This window comes from Amblyomma mixtum, chromosome 7 (genome assembly GCF_055824585.1).
Source record: "Amblyomma mixtum isolate Tamu chromosome 7, ASM5582458v1, whole genome shotgun sequence".
Taxonomy (NCBI): domain Eukaryota; kingdom Metazoa; phylum Arthropoda; class Arachnida; order Ixodida; family Ixodidae; genus Amblyomma; species Amblyomma mixtum.
The window spans coordinates 14,830,822-14,847,550 of NC_143018.1; the positions used below are offsets into that span (position 1 = coordinate 14,830,822).

The following is a 16,729-nucleotide window of genomic DNA, read 5'->3' on the forward strand; positions in this document are numbered from 1 at the left end:
TCTTCCCAGGTCACGTGACCGACCGTCATGCTTGTTATCAACGCTGCTGCGATTTCTCGGATGCCAATAAAGCACTATTTTTAGCCTTCTAATCTGTGCAAGTGTGCTGAGATAAGTACATTTCTGGCGCGTTAGAGTGCAAAGAATACGATTGTGTAACAACCACATAGCTAGGGTTCACCAAGTTCGAGAGCGCGGTCTCTTTGAAACTGCAAAGGGATGGCAAGATGAGATAGTTGCGACGCATTATTGCTAAAACTGAAATAGCCTGAAGGCGACGACTGGTCGTAATATATACGGAAACACTCAGATATAGCGCTGTTCCTATTTATTTGGTGGATTGTGCCCCCGATTTGTCCCCTTTTCAAGCCTTTTCATTTCCTACACGCAGAGCCCCTCATCGAGGTGGGGTGGGACTTTCTTTTGTCAAAAAAAGTCGCTGTCTAGATTTTCGACTTCCTGATAGACCATTTCTTTAGCTTTCAGTACATATACAGCACATGGGTGTCAGCGACTTCAAAAATGCGTTTTTGATCGTTTTTCGCCATCGCGTCGAACGGAAATGTAGGGAGGTTTGAGAGGCTAAATTTGTATTTTTTTACAGAGCAGTTTTAGAGATTTATTTACATGTTTCTCAGGAACTGTATCGCGTATGCAGAGTGCATTTTTACAGAGCATTTTGGGAGATATATTTACCTTTTTCTCAGGAACTGTATCGCGTATTCAGACAAATTTATAACGCATTTCAATCAATGCCTTTTGCACTACCTTGACTACAAATCAGTACACTCGTAAGAAAAACGGTTGAGAATTCACTAACTACTAACCAGATCCTTGTCACATAGACCACTACCTTCTTAGTAACTGGAGGTAGTAAAAGTAGAACTATAGTGAAAGTTACTACCTTGAGAAGCTAATGAAGAGCACGGACAGAAAGTTTGTCGTATTTTCTAAGAAATTAGTAAAAAACTGTTTTCACATATGTTGCTGCGTTTTAGAACGGTGTGTTGGCCTGGCTTGTTAAATTTGTGTACACAATGAAAAAAAAAAAACAAAAAACTACATGTTCGATGCGTCCAGTGACCGACACCTGTGAGAGCTAGCAGGGCGTGCTAGTCGTTAATCACACACTCTGGTGTAGACATACTGGGCACGTGTACAGATCATGCGAGGCGACGGCATCAAACAACCCTACCGGGCTCACACAAAGGGTTAGAACTAAGCGCATATCTCAGTCTCACCCCACCTTAAATAACTTGTCAGTCTCACAAAACTCGTTTCGCTATTTACTTCGGTAAGTTGGACTCGTGATTTCAATTACAGTATTACAAGACATTTTTGAGCTCCGGGCGCGGACGGACGTAGCCTCTAGCGTCTTGACCAATCTGGCGAAGAGTATAAGCGCCGTTTTTCATTCGAGAACAGCAAAAGCGAAGCGCTGACGCCGTGTCTGAATGCTTTCTCTGTCCGCCGTCACCATCAACTTGTGTCAATTCCAACAAGAATCTTTCAGAACGCTGTTTGGCGTTAGTTTACGTATGTCTCACTGGGTTTGAGAACGCGACGAAGGAAATGATCATCGAACCCTCCTAAGCCACGACCTTACGCTCTAAGCATGAATTTGCCTATATGGGTGTCAAAAAGGAGTAAGTTGTACTCTCCCTAATAGGGGAAGGTATGCTGGCTAAGCTCTGAGGTAGATTTCCGTCCCTGAAAATGCGGAATGTTTGCAGTTGGCTACGGGAAGAAAGTTCCCCTTGAAAACATGCGAAGTTTTAGCGATTAAGAAGACTTTAGCCGAGATTTCGATCTTCTCTATTTGCTACGGTGCCGGGTTTACAAACCTCCTTCCATTGCTAACTGCAACAAATTACTATGCTTTCCGCGGGCGGAACATGAGTTCGTTGCCGAGAGTGCAGCTTCATACAGGTCGAGGCTGACTGCAGTAACCATAATATACAAATGTACCTGCCGAATGACGTAAAAAAGAAACACTCTTTGACCAAAGCTGCCCTTTTGCCGTTAAAATTCGTAACTAATGGAAAAAAAAAATAGCACCAGGAATGATCTTCCAAGCATGCATCGGTTGTGTCGGTTGTTTGCACTTTCGAAATACTTTTTACGCTTTGTTCCCCTGTCGTCTGCTATTGGCTTCTGGTAGCAGGGTATCCTATGTATCGTAAGAACGCTCAGTAAGGGTACACCGTTATCTGGAGACCACTTGGGTGTGCACTGCGGCGCAGATCAGTAGGGTGACCGGAAAAAAAAAATTACACGTCGAGCCACAAACGTAGATGGTCCTGCCAGAACAACACTAGTACTTTCGAGCTCTGTGATGCAATCCTTTCGTTGCTGGCGCGCACATCGTTTGAAGCTGGAGGACGCGCAGTTTGCTCGTTCACTCCAAGGTGGCGCTACCTTGCGGGACACGGTAGAGTTACTGTTGGTGCACGTTGGTTGGTACATTGTGTCGCGCGTAGGTCCGCCATATTGCTCCCCAAAGCGTCCAAATTATGAGGGAAAGCCACATTCCAGCACGTTAGAAGCGGACTTGGTGCAGTGGTTAGAGCGAGTGCAGGCTCAGCCCGCTTGATTCTGGCTGCTGAACTTGCTTTATCCTATTCAGATTGCTGCTGCTTTGAATGACACAGCTTGTTAGTAATGCGTCGGCTGCACCAAGACCTATGTCAGTTAGTTACGAACAAAATACTCGCCATGTGGTGGATGGGTGGCGCCATCTGTTGTAAACGCTACAAACCACGAACGTTTTCTTTTTAAAAATCGGCAAACAATTGTGATAATATTACGTGTTACTGATAAGAAAACATCGTTTTCAGTGAACATGTTCTGTCGAATAAAATACCGCAAAACACGAGATTAGTAGGTGTACGAATGTATTGTTAGCGATGATCTAGTGCTAAACTATGCAGAGGAGTTGGCTTCTCCGCAGTGCTTGGATGTTTTTCAACCACGTGGTCGCGTTTAGCCAATAGAGGCGTGAGCGGCGCAGAGGAAACAAACGCGAAGCTCTAGGTACTTATACAGTAATCCTATGGCACGGATGTTAAAGGGGACACCGAGGACATCTCCTTCCAGTTATTGTTCTCAGTAAAAATTGATCCTCTGGCTCTCTCTGAGTATGTTGACGTCATGTCCGTTAGCAGAAGACGCATTTATCGGTGAGGAAATTTGACTTAAAAATCTTTCCGCCAGTCAAACTTGCGACGTCCTTACCGAAATGGACGGGTTGCCGCCATTTTGAAGTGAATGCTGGTGTAGCATAGCCTCTGAGATCCGCGAAAAAAAATTGGCGCTGACGTACTCATTTCACTTTCGAAATCGGCCGGTGGTGGCGACACCTGTATCTCGTCTTCTCAGGTGTTTACGTTATAAAACGCTCTTCAGCGTTGGCAGGTCTGTTGTTATAGGCATGTTTTTAAAAACGATGATTTCTCTAGGCAATCTTGAGAGAGCTGCTGAGTTACCTATGCTATGTCTATCGTATGTAACCTGCTTACATCCTCTCCACGGAACATGGTTTCGAAGTACGTCACGCGCTTGACTTCTTTTGGTTCATTGTTTACGTGATAATTTGTGTTACTTTTGAGTTGCCCTTATACTTTACGTCTCACTTTGGCGCGCAACCTTAGCTTCCACTGAGTGCCGTTCAACTAATTTTCTTTCCTTTTTTTCCCCTTTTCGTCCTCTTTCTTTTTCTCGTTCCTCCTCTCGTCCCGATCCCTGTGGCGACGACGAACGTGTGGCCGTAGCCGGAGAACCCGGTGAGGCTGGCGCTTACCAACAACGCTACCAGCTTCAGCGCCACCGCCGCCACCGCACCGGGGTCATTCCTCGCGCCCCGCTGAGCCGGGCGCGCGCCCGAGCACAGGTGAGCCCCCTCACCTGTCGCCCGGGCCTCCTCTCCCGGTGGCGACGGTACTTTGGGACGTCATAAATCCACTCGGACGTAGAAGGACGGGTGTCCTGAGGCCTCGCTGAACTGGACGACGGAACTGGCGCGCGACCGGTCACTGTGGTCGCTGGCCCCTTGCCTGTTTTATTGCGTAAGCAATACTGCGCTAGGTTTCGAGCTCCCGGCGGTGGCCACGGTTGACCTTAAAGGGCCACTGACCAGGGTCCGGACATTTTTGAAAAACAAGCCCACTGCATAGATGAGGCATCGAAGATAACCTCTGCAAAATACTAGAGCCATGCGCGCCCCGAAAAGCTGCGAAAATTCAAATCAAAGCCCGTTCGTTCTTTCCTTCCTTCAAAAACGGGCCCGGCCCACTACTCTGCACCCCGCTGACGTCATGGGGGGCTACTTTCGCTAAAGGCACTCCATTGGTGCATTGTTCTGACTGACGGGAGAAGGTTGGGCGTAGCCTTGGCGTCGCGTCGTCTGCACAAGGCTTTCCGCAGCGCCTTCTGTTCTGGCTCATGCTATACAAACCCGCATGAAGGAACAAAAAAAAAAAAAAACTGCGGAGGGAGCGTGCGGCGACAGCCTTGAACCCTAGCCATAAAAAGTAAAAAAACAGTAAAACTGAGGGATTTGGCTCGCCCCCCTCCCCCCCCCGCTCCCCCCCCCCCCCCCCCCCCCCCGCCGTGATCCCGTCACGAGACGCTCTGCGTGCGCGCTCCCTTCTCAGTTTCTTTTCTTCTATGCGAGCCCCCCAAAACAAGGTTTTAATTAGTAGTGCAGCAGAGCCTTTCCCTCGCTCGCCCACTTTACCGCTCCGCACACATACCGCTTATCTTTCGTGCATCTTGGTATCCTAATTCCATATATTTCCATATGGATTATATGGGGTGAGTAGGGAGCGTATGGAGTCGGTATGGACATTATGGAAAACGGGTGTGGAGACTCCTTATGACGTCATGCACACTTTATAGAAGTTGAATGGAACTTTTATGGAAAGTGTATGGACTTCATACAGACATGTCCATATATTATTCATATCATATGGACTCCATATTCCCATTCCCATAATTCCATACAGGGTACTCGTATGGACCTCTTCAGTACGGTTGGCGTCGGAAGATTTTCATGACGTCGCGTTAATCCGTGGTTTATCTCCTCTAAAGCTCATGTGACAGGAGATTACCATAATGTGACTTGGGATTAACCATGGATCCGACTGTAGTCGAAAGAATACCGCCTTCTGCAATGAGTATCATGTCGCATTCAAGTGCTGCAATGTACAAACCGCACTAATGTGGGTCACCGTATACATTATGAATAGATCATAGCTTGACTGTGCGTCCTCACAGTACAGGTTAGTGAGGCACCTGGACATCCGGGCGTCCGATTTGATCGCCGAGCTGAAGACCGCTCTCCGGGAAGCCCCGGATGTGACCAAACTTGGTCTTCGACAGCACGGCGTCTCATTGTCGTTAAGTCCGCAGGTGGCGACAGCAGCACACAACAATGGAGACAGGCGTCCAGGGCCTTGTGAGGCAAACGCAGCTGCGGCAATCACGGCCGTGTACAATAGGTCGTCCGCGGTGCGCACAATCGACGCGTGGGAGGGGAAACAGGGAAAGAGATATTATATTTGTTGAGCCCTTCGCATGTCCTGACTCGCTGTAATTGGCCGTTAAGTGAAAAGAGCAAGAATGCAGCTGTCCGGCCCACAGAATAGCCCGCGGGTATATTCCCGCCTAAAGTGTATAGACAATGGGAAATCAGCGCAGGCATTGGCGATGCCGTAAGCATCGGGTAGGAGGCGGGCCTTCTGTGTATACCCCGTAAATGGGTTCGAGAATGGCGGTCCCCGAACGCTGTTGAAGCGCGCGAAATGACACCCAAGTGAAAAGGAGTCGTGGCGGGAATGTCGTTATATCAAGTAAGCACTAAGCTACCATGTGTGTAGTTGTGGATGCCTTAATTTTTTTTTATATGCGCTTACGTGATATGAAATGGAAAGGGAAACTTGTGTTTGTGTGACAGGGCACAGAAAAAGGAAGAAAAGCTTTTTTTTTTTTTGAGCGCAGATCTTGGGCGCCGTGCTTGCGTTCCGCGTCGTAGTCGGCGCATTCGTCGGCGTTGTTGACGTGACCGGTTTTCCTAGCAGTAGAGCGAAACGCCACCTTCCAGGAAGGTGGCTGTCGTCTGGAAGGTGTCTGTCACCTGAAAGGAGACAGGTGGCAAGCAATGAGAGAGCGAAACGCCACCTGCCATGGTGAGAGCGGAGGAGTGGACAACCGGAAGGTGGCTGCCACGGGAAGATCCCGGAGGACGACTTCCGGCGTAACACGCCATCTGCCAGCCGTGGCAGGTAGCGTGTGGAGAGCTGCGCTCACATTTCGTATTACCGACTGTCGTAATCGTCTGTCAGTTTTTTTTTTTTTTTATGCGCGAGTCTCAGAACGGTCTGGAAGAAGGTCCGGCAGTCTTCAGACTGCTAACTTTTCTCGCAGTTTTCGTGACTTCGTAGCTGTTGTAGTGGGGACTAGTACTGTCGGTAGATTGCGGGCATCGTCTCAATGTAGGGCTGTTCAGTAGCTATGACAGTAAGCCACGGTCGCTCAGCCTTGCGCTATAGGAAGGTGGCTTATCAACGGTTATGCATCGCCGTCCTTGCAGCTCTGCTCAACAAGTGTTATAATGCATTGTTGCGACGTGATCGGCTGCGACTGGGACATGTGACTGCGTAGGCAAGTGAGGATGATGGATCGCCGGATTGATAAACAAAAAGATATCGATTGTAAATGCAGAGCAATGCGTTAGCCGTTGTTCAAGCACGCGAGACTGATCCCCCCCCCCCCCCCCCCCCCCCCTTGTGCTGCGCGGTGGCCATGCGTTTTGTACTGCTTATCTTTCTCGTTGTGCGTGGCAGCTTTGTTGATTAATTGAGTTTAAGACTCAGAGCTATAGGACTGGCGCGAAAAAGTTCGCTAACCATTAGCCACAGTTCCTTCAGAAGTGGCTGGCGTAGACGGGACGACGAAAACGGTCACAGGACTTGACAGGTACACTTGATGAGTGCAAACAACGGAAAAGCTCGCGAGCAGAGCAGAAGACGTATACGGGACAACGCTGGACTTGCAGCTGTTAGTCCAGTATCGTCGCCTCTGTCTTCTAGATTTATTCGCGTGCTTTTTCGTGTCACGTTTTTTGCCGATCCAGTCATCATTATCGTCAGCGTTGACTACGCTCACTGCAGGGCAAAGTCTTCTTCCATATCTGCGATCACAACCTGCCCTAATTTTAGATGAATTCCCTTACCATGGCTCCTACCTATCCTAAACTGCTGTCTCTTCCGTGGCTGTTGAACATTATTTTAGTTTTCTGCATATTAATGGTTATACCTACCGGTTTGGTTTGCCTAAGTCATTGATTATGCTTCACTGAGCTACTGAGCGAGGCAGTGTCATCAACGAACCGTCATCCCCAACTGTTCCCAGTTCAGGTCTCTAAATACCCCTTGTAAACACGCGATGAACAGCATTGTAAAGCTCGGGTCACTCTGCCTGACACCGGTCTGGTATCTTGTACCGATTCGCCCAGCAAGCCGCCCTTCAACTGGTCTCAGAAGTCGGAAGTTTCGTTACATTCACAGCTAGCAAAACTCAAGTTCTCGTTCTCCTCACGTGTTGTGCACCGCAGAACTGTGCCGATGGGGCGAATGTTGCGTTCGCCGACGGGGCGGAGGCGGCGCTAGTGTCGCATCCTCGGACAGGCTCGGGAGACGACCGTGCGGGAGTTGTCTTTCACAGGCTCTGCTGGAGCAACGCACCGCTCTAGGATTTTGTTATGTGACAAAAACTTTCTATTAGTCCTGGACTAAGCAATACCACCAAGGTATCTAGTTGGCATATTGGCCTGGCTCGTTAGCCTGCCGCGCAAGCGCTGCTATGTGCGTGAGGGTAATGACGCGCCCTCTCTTATGAAAAAGTGGCACTGCTTGCGGCTGTTCACAGGTGTGCTCTGGCCACTCCAGCTGCAGCGAAGGCGATCTCGTCACCCACGCTTTGGGTACAACATGTGAGGTTTAACGTCAAGGTGCTGCACGCGGGCTGTAATGGGACGCAGCTGTGCACCGCGAAAACAGTGAGGGCAGCGCACACGCGGCCGTCAAAACGCCACCTGTGGTGGCGGTTTCGGCCAAGCCACTGCATGTTGCACATCATGGGGAGGGGCACCCGGTCATTGGGGTCACTGTGGCTGCGGTTTTACAATTTCCTCTGTGTGAAGCTACGAATTGGGCTGCGTCTATTATCAGCTCCCCATTGAGGGTAAAGTAGAAAAGTTTGTTTGATAGCTGTGGAGAGTGGAGACGTTTATTGCGCTGTCAGGAGAGGGTCATTTTCAGGCCCCATTGTTTGGGCGCACGTTCATTTAGGATGAAACGTCCGAGTCTTTTCAGAATTGGGCCTAGGCCAAATTAGGACCTTCTGTCAAATAATAGCTAACGAATAGAATTCTGACAGACGTCGGGTGGCCAGACTGCTACGTGGTGGTATCGGGCTTACGTACAGCAGCTTTACTTTCGCCACTTTGAAGGTGAGCTCTTTCGAACACGCAGGGAGGCAAGCAGGACGGCCACAAAAAATAAAAAAAAAGACTACATGCAGTGCGCCTACTGATTGGGGAAAGTTTAGTTCTCACTCTCTCCGCCGTCCTTCCCGAATGTGTACACTGACTTGTACTTCGACAGGCTGTGGACTACCGCAGTCTGAGGGATAGCAAACATTTTTTTTTCCCTCGCAGCAGGACTTCTTGACAAATAAACGGGAACAGAAGGAACAAGAGGTCGGGTTTATTCAGACTGTAGAGGTAAGCGTTGCTATGGCTGTCTTGAGCTGTTATCACTGGGCGCAGGTACAAAAGAAAGATCGCGAGATCAGCAGAAGCGAGCCTTGACTCCACAAGTGAACTGAAAGGGAACGTAAATAGCGAGACGCGGAAGAACAAAAAAAACGCAGAAGAAACCACGTTCCAGGCCTGGAGCCGAGGCTGCTTGCTTCCTGAATTCGGAGTATTTCCCGGGGGACTATTCGACCGCCTTTCCCGCACTCCTTCTGAAGTCAGCCGGGTTGTTTTATCTTTTTTCTTTCTTGACGTTAAAGGAGAAGAGTGATGAGGAGTGTAAACGGGGTGAAGGAAAAGGAGCCGACTTTTTAACTTAGTTCTTGTGTTAACCAGGGCAAGCCTCCGCCTGCCCTGGTTTCTACACAAGGCGGGGGCCATCACGGGCTTCTAGTCCAGCTCCCCTGACTTAGTGCCTGTCAGTGTTTTACGCGTGTGCCAGTCTACTTTGTAAGTATATATGATCTGTAGAACTGGGCTTTTTTTTAAATTTGATTAAGTTCCCACTGCCTACTTTTGCTAATAACTCAACACGAGTAGGACTAGCAGGTTCTCTCTCAAGACAGTAACATTTTTTTTTGTCACACGTTCAATACACACACACACATACCCACAGGCATGGCGTTCGGCGCCAGCTAAACTGATCATTTCGTCCCGCGTGTCGTAGCGAGCTGAAGCTTGTGTATTCGGTCGCTGAGGCCCGGCGACGGCGATGTGTCGTATAAGCGGAAGAGCGACGCCCTCGCATGTCGCCACAGGAGGATACGGGACTGACGCGTACTGAGTGAAGGAATGGGGTCGGCGCCCGTTCTCCTGAAATTTCCCCCCTCGCTTCCCGTGCCGCGGAGCCCGCAGCGCGCAGTTTGCATTTGTGCTTCTTTTGGTCCAGGCCCCGCGCCGCGGTGGAAGAGCGAATGCGGACTACGGGAGAGGAGGACATAGAGGAGGGAAGGGGCGGTAGGGAAAGCGGCTCCCGGGAACCCTCTCATCCCTCCCGATTTCGCCAGCGTCGACCGCGAGGCGGGAAACGGGGTCGCTGTTCTCGGCTTTGTCGCGGTCTCTCCTTTTGCTATTTGCCTGGCTGCAGCCTTTTATATTTTCCCCTCTGTCCCTATTTTATTGCCCTGCTTCGCCCTGTGTGCGGCGCTTTCTTTTAGGGAACGAACTCTGCTGCTTTTCTTCCTTGTAGTAATTCGATTGGCGCACGGAAGACATCGTGGCTTCCCGTGGATTTCCTTTTCTTCGTTGCTGAAACATGGCTGGCTTTGTAGGGGTTTATATCCCGCCGTGTTCTATTGGCTATTCGCGATGGGGACTGTTGTTTCTTGGCTGCCGTGGCATCCAGTTTTTGTTTAACGCTCTTTTCATCTGCTGACGCTTTTCATCTTTGAAACGTTCTCACTTCAATTGTACCCATAGTACCAGGGTCAAAATTGGCTATTTCCTTTGAGGAAGCCCGGCGTTGTCACTAATAGGTTGCACAGTATGATTCTAGAATTTAACCTTGCTACGGATAACTGAGTGCGCTTAGGGACCATGACTGCCGAAAGGACGCGCTGTTGCATGCTCTCGACACGCAGTTACACAGAGTGTAATAAGCAAGGCTAATTCCACCTGTAGCTTAAAACAACTCAACTCAACTCTGCGTTGTGTGTGTGTTTAAATATTTGCTTTCTGTTTTTCTCTCTGAGCAGTTAGTTATTGTTACTCAAAGCCAGGTCATCGAACTAAGCGTGCTGACGAACTTTGCACCGTCGCCTTTGCGGTAACCGTCTGCCACGATTGTTTCCAAGCTGTTCGATTGAGCGGGTGCCTAGGCTGTGGTTGTGCTTTTCAGCCATGTCCAACGGGAAGGAATAAACGTTATCCCAGTGCTAACCACTTTAAGATTAAGATTGTTTTGTTTTTCTCCCGCAGCGACAACTGCGTTAGAGACTTTTAGCATAGCGCGTGCTACCATCGTGTACCGCGCTCCGTCACTGCGTATGCGCACGTCGCCCTGGTTGTGCCAGAGGGCGCTGTCCGGCCGCGGCGGAACTATCTGCACATGTGCGCACTATGCTAGTCGTACATGTGCTGTAACGCGGAACTCTGTGACGTCATCACTCTGGGGAGCCGCGTGATCACCTTTCGACCAGTGGGAATTGAGCATCACAGTATTCGCTTTTCAATCGGTGGATATGCGGCTTCTGCGCTTATGTGATGCAGTTGGGTATGGGCCACTTGTGTCTGGGAGCACGACTTCTGGCGGTACTTTTATGGTGGTGAAGGGAGCAGCTTGCATTGATAGCTGTCACTTTCACTTCATCCTGTGGGAGGGTGAAATGTCTGCTTTCTTGTTTCTGTCTCTATCTGAGCAGTTTAAAACAGCGTTGCTCACGACCCAAAATAACTCGCATATTTTGGGGCGCGTTCGGAGGCTCGTCACACGTGGATCAATTCAGAAGCATTCTGCAGGTTGGGCGCTAAGTACAGGTCACCTTCATGCTGCTCTGAAACAAGTACCACATACCCCGCCGTAAAAAGCCGACCCTTATCCTGCCCAGCTGTTTCTGTTGTTTGAATGACTACTAAACGCTTGTGATGGACTTGGCACGTAGCCAGAATTTTTTTGTTTTGGGAGGGGCCCAAGATTATTTCTTGTACCGGCGGAGGGTAGACTGATTTGTTCATGCGAGTAAGAGCACAGCTAAGAAGAAAGAGGGGGAGGGAGCTCTATTTAGCGAGGGGGGGGGGGGGGGGGGCAGGTCTCCGCGGTACCCCCCCCCCCGTTTTATGCCTGTTATGGACCTTGGTCTTCATGTCTAACACCAGCTAAGAGGGCCTCGATTCTGGCAGTCTTGATGCCATAGGTAGCATGAGAGGGCTCTCGAACAGCTTCCGCCCTCACCGTTGGACCACGTTCCTACGGGGCACTCGCGGTAATAAACGCACTGCGTCCGCCGCTATGGACGAGGGTGGCGCTGGTGCACACTCTCAACGGTCAGTTACTCTTCACATAAATATCCCCGTAAGCAGAAGATTGGAAAGCCGTAGCTCAGTTGGTAGAGCACCGGACGCGAAATTCAGAGGTCGTGGGTTCGGATCCCACCGGCGGCATGTGAATGTTTTTTCTCTGCTTTCTAATCAGTTATCTTTAAAATAGTTACCATATTAATCTCGCATTGATGAACACCGCAAAGAAAAAAAATCCCCCATAATCCTTGGTTTTGGTGACTGTTGGTCCGTCACCTTGCCGATATGGGGCGACCAGGCTAGAGAAGAGCCTTTCGGACGAAGTCCATAAGTGTGTGCAGCGTCACCTTGCCCTGGAAGATCCTCCCAAGAGACGCATGTATTCACGGGGAGGATGCGGCCGCTGCTTATTCTGTAGCATGCCCGTGGGAGACTCCGCTACAGGCGGGAGAGCCTCTCTTCCCCCTGAACGCAGGCGTTGTGACCGGGGGACTCGCGAAGTAGCCTGTCGATGATGATGAACATGTCTTATTGTAGTACTATCCAAGGGTGGGGAAGAGGACGGTAGTGTCCTTAGTCCGGGACTCCACTGGCGCACTACCCTTTGAGCAAGACAAACTGGGAATGCCGTGGATGCTCTGTTCACCGTGGAGTAGACTCCTGGCGGCTACGCATGGCACCAAACAGAAATGCCGAGACTGGACAAAATATCGCGTAAGCCCGTCATCAAATCACCTGAACAGCACAAGCAGGCGGTACGCGAAATGATCAACCAAGTGCCGGTAACGTCGAGCATCCCTGACGAGTGGAAGGCCTTCTGGTTAATCTCCACAGCCAGACCACATTCCACACGAGAAGGGGGAGCAGTGGTCTACTCCAGATCGCTAATCGTCGTTAAAAGTTTTCATGCTGTGGCATAAGCGCATTTATTTGCGTGATCGATACCCGGGAGTTATATAGAGAGTGGGTTAACACTGCAACATATAATTGACTGTTTCATATGCTTCGCATAAAACAACTTCCAGTTCTTGCACAATGATCAAGCATAGGGTTTTGCAAGATGCATGTAAGCTGCTTTTTTTTTTCTTGGCGTCCCCTCTCTGCTTGTGTTATTCTGTGCAGCCGAGAGATATAAACAATTCATTCATTCTTAGTGCTGCATTGGTGTTCCCTTGGGGCAGAAATACACTCAGAGTTGATTGCTCAAAAGGCTGATACACTCTTCAGCTTTGTTCTTCTCGCTGGTCTTGAACATGCTCATTCTTTCACCGTCAAGCGCTCTTCTTTTGCCCTGCGTGTCTTCGCCGTTCACCGTGCGTTGCCGCGACATTGGTATAACTGTGCTAGTCTTTTTAAACCATTTCGATGTCCGCCCCCGGCTCCCTGCCTCGGGCTGGCTACCATAGCATCTGTGTGCCCTGCTGAGGAGCGACTTAGCTCATCTGCTTGTTCACCACTCGTCATCGTCCCCACCGACCTGGAACACTCCCCAAATCCGCAGCGAGGCGCGCCTGTTTCTCTCTCCCTACTTTCCCCCGCTCCCCAACCGAGAGCCCGAGAATCTCATTAGTCTAAACAGTAATGAACGTTTCGCCGGCAACACGACGCGAAAGGGGGAGAGAGAGAGGAAAGGGGGGAGAGGTCCTTTTAAAACGGCCACGGGGAGAAAAGCAAACGAGGACCGCGCGCAGGCGCCTTGTAGGCCGGCGAGAGTATAGGGCTGTTGGAGGCGATTAGGGAAGAAGCGGGTACGAAGGAATGGGGGCACCGAGATGCTCTCTGGGGGAAAATGGGGAGCTGCGGCAGGCAGCCAGTTCTATTCTCCAATTCGCGGGAAGGGAAAGAGAGACCGCGGGCCTCGTTTCCTCCCTTTATTTCCGAAATATCTGCGGCGTAGGGAGGAAGGGAGAGGAGGAGGAGGGGCTTACCAGAAGCTGCCCTGGAAGAGATTTACATCCGCGCTCTGGCTACGACTCCCCGCCGTCTCGTCCGCTTTTTCGAGGGAAGAAAGGGAAGGGCTGGGTCTTCGGCCGAATGGGTAGGGTCGTCTTCTTCTCCCCATTGCGCAAGCGTAGAGGAGGTACACAACAGCCGCACAAGCGTGGTAGAGCAGAACATCGATCGGGGGGTTTAGTTCTGTCTTTCGAAAAAAGCTGTAGTTTGCAGATGGAAAAATTCGTCTGTTCCCGCTGGTCTTTCAGTCTCAGTGCCTCTTGTTTCTTACTTCACTTATTTCTTCGAAATGTATTTTCGTATGCGTTTGTCACCTGAAGTTTCGGGGGCACGAGAGAACGGCACACTTCAAAGCAGCATGCGTCAAAACAGCGCACAAAAAACAGCACAGCGACAAAATAGCAGAGGGAAAATACGGCATGGCGACAAAACAGGACAGGGAAAAAACGGCACAGCGAGAAAATAGCTCGACGACAGAAGAGCGCAAGGAAAAAACAGCACAGCAGAGTTGGATGTTGTGACGCATGCTGTTTTGTCGTGTGCTGTTGCATACTTTTCACTTTATTTCATTTTATTGCCTTACAGGCCTCATAGGGGTACTTCATATTGGATGGGGCAAAGATGAAAACACAATTTGTTTTACATAAGATGAGCGGCGTCACTTTCACGCAATGCCGAATGACTGGTGCACGGTGTTTGCGATGTGGTGGGTAAGGTCGTTCCATTAGGTGGCTGTACAGGCGCGTGGTCGTGAAATATGAAAGGGGTGGGTTCAGGTGCGGCGATGTAGGTTTCCTGATCGTGTGTAAAAATTTGCTGTTTTTGTTTGTCTTCATTTTTTCTTTTTGTGTTATGCCACGTTTTTTTTTTGTTGTTGTTGTATAGCACTTCTTGCTAAAATGTATCGCGTTTATTAATGATTGTGTCGCCCCCCGGCCCCCACCTCTTATGTAACATCTTCCTCTGAATGGCCTTTTAGAAGTAACGTGAATAAATAAAGTGTCGAATAGAAAAATTCGTGATGTAGACAAATACTAGTAATGCGATGGCGAAATGAAAGATTCTGCAGATCACATTTGGATTTTAAGGATGCAATGCTGACGTTGCGCGAGTAACAAGAACGTATGAATCCAGTGGTTCTGCTCTGAACCTCCTCGAGAGCGTTTGTGAGATGCAATCGATATAGATGACAGATTGTAGATGAGTATTGTAATTTAGGTCGTTCCAGCGTCTTGTAAGCGAGCAGTCTTAAGTGGTGTGGGGCATTACGGAGGTGCCGCCTTAAAAAAAAAATCTATATTTGGATATAAGTCAGGAAGAAAACGGCTTTTCCCCGACAAAGGAGCCCCTTGCAGCCAATGGCGTCGGCCGATTCTGTGAGGTTACGGTGCAGGGGGGGGGGGGGGGGGGGGGGCTATCTCTGCAAGCGTGACCTGCACTGTCACGCTTGCAGTTCGTGTAAATCGGCTGATGCCATGGGCTGGGAGGCTGTTCTTTGACGGGGAAAAGCCTCTTTGCTCTTGAGTTGAATTCGATTGTAGAAACTGATTAGTGGTACGGTGTTCGTCTCATGCACATGCCAGGTTAAACCAGATGAGTGGAAGACGCCTAAATACTTAAACGATGCCATAAGATCTAGTGAGACGCTAGAAATTCTGTATGAAAACTTGAGGGGGCTACCTGGTTTTCTTTAGCGTGCACTGACATCGCACAGTACACGGGCCTCTAGAATTTCACCGCCTTCGTAATGCGACCGTCGCATAATGGAGAAAAGGTTCTTCTTTGGCGACTGAACCCGTGATTGAAAATTTCATACACAACGGGCAAAACGAGATCGCGCACGCACGCACGCACGCACGCATGCTGACCTGTGCTGACCATTATATCTTCGTCTGGAGTGATGGCATGGTGGCTGCAGATATCGACCGCCCTTATTCATAGAACCATGATAGACATAGCAAGAAGCTTCTTGGTAGCAACCTGTTGACGACAGAGCAGTCGTAAGAATGTCGACCTGGGCACTCTGGAAGCACTGAATGCGTTGTATCGAAACTAGTATGAATGTGTAAATCGTACTGCGCCTTTCTTTGGACCTTTTCTGTGACTGATGATACTGGTGATGAGGATTAGCATCCGGTTTGACACGCAGGTGTTGCAGCGAAGTTTCTTCTTAGAAATTCTAGTGTCTTTTGGTTTTGTACACATGTGTAGTCATTATGGGCGCCGTGTTTAAATTCCGATTACTTGTACTGATTGATTATATTTTTTTCATGTCCCACGCGTTGCACCGTACGGAGGGGGGGGGGGGGGGGGGGGCTGATTTTGTCATCATGAGGTTTAGGTTGTTGGTTGCAGGTTAGTCGGCAGCGGTGCTTGCTACGTGCAGCAGTGTCAATCGTGCAGTCACCGACAGGAGGAGGAGGAGGAGGAAGAGGAAAGGCAGGGAGGTTAACCGGAAGAATAATCGATTTGCTACCCTACTCGGGGGGAAGGGGGTGAGGGGATAACAAAAGAAAGAGAAAAGAGAGTAACAGAAAATGGAAGTCACAAAATCTCATTCCACCCCATCCTAAACACAGTTCCAATGTCAAAGTTAAAAAAAGTCCTTGGACGTCTATCGGTGGTATCCTGGAAAATACTCAAAGATGGTCAGATTTATACTCTTCATTACTACAAGTTGCGTTCGGGATGACTGATAAGCTCTTATTCCGGATATCAGGAACCCCTCAAAGGGGACCAAGGGGGGCAGATGGAGAACTGCTTACACTCGGATCAGATTTCTGACAGTTGGAAAGTTCTACGACTCTTTTAATAAGTACAGTGGGCTTGAGTTAGTGCCTTCGTAGCCAGTTGTAAAGTATTTCGTTTGAATAACCTGCACCAATCATGCCCCGATAGAAGTCGACTGTCTGATCCCTGTTCATGAGCGTGATTAGCAGAATTTAAACACACTGCGCACAAACTTTTCTAATGCAATCGATCACTCCCTGTGCTTGCTTCTTTCTA

General features: G+C 49.4%; 1 protein-coding gene across 3 annotated transcripts in view; it reads left to right on the plus strand.

The window, feature by feature from the left end:
- LOC149335084 (uncharacterized) overlaps positions 1-16,729 on the plus strand; it is a 99,490-nt gene that overhangs the window by 33,102 nt on the left and 49,659 nt on the right. Inside the window, exon 2 of one of the 3 annotated variants that reach the window (XM_089551765.1) lies at positions 3,771-3,889. The exons of the other annotated variants lie outside the window; for them this stretch is intronic. The gene's annotated coding sequence lies outside the window, so the exon portion shown is untranslated. The remainder of the gene's footprint in view (positions 1-3,770; positions 3,890-16,729) is intronic. 3 annotated transcript variants of the gene reach the window in all.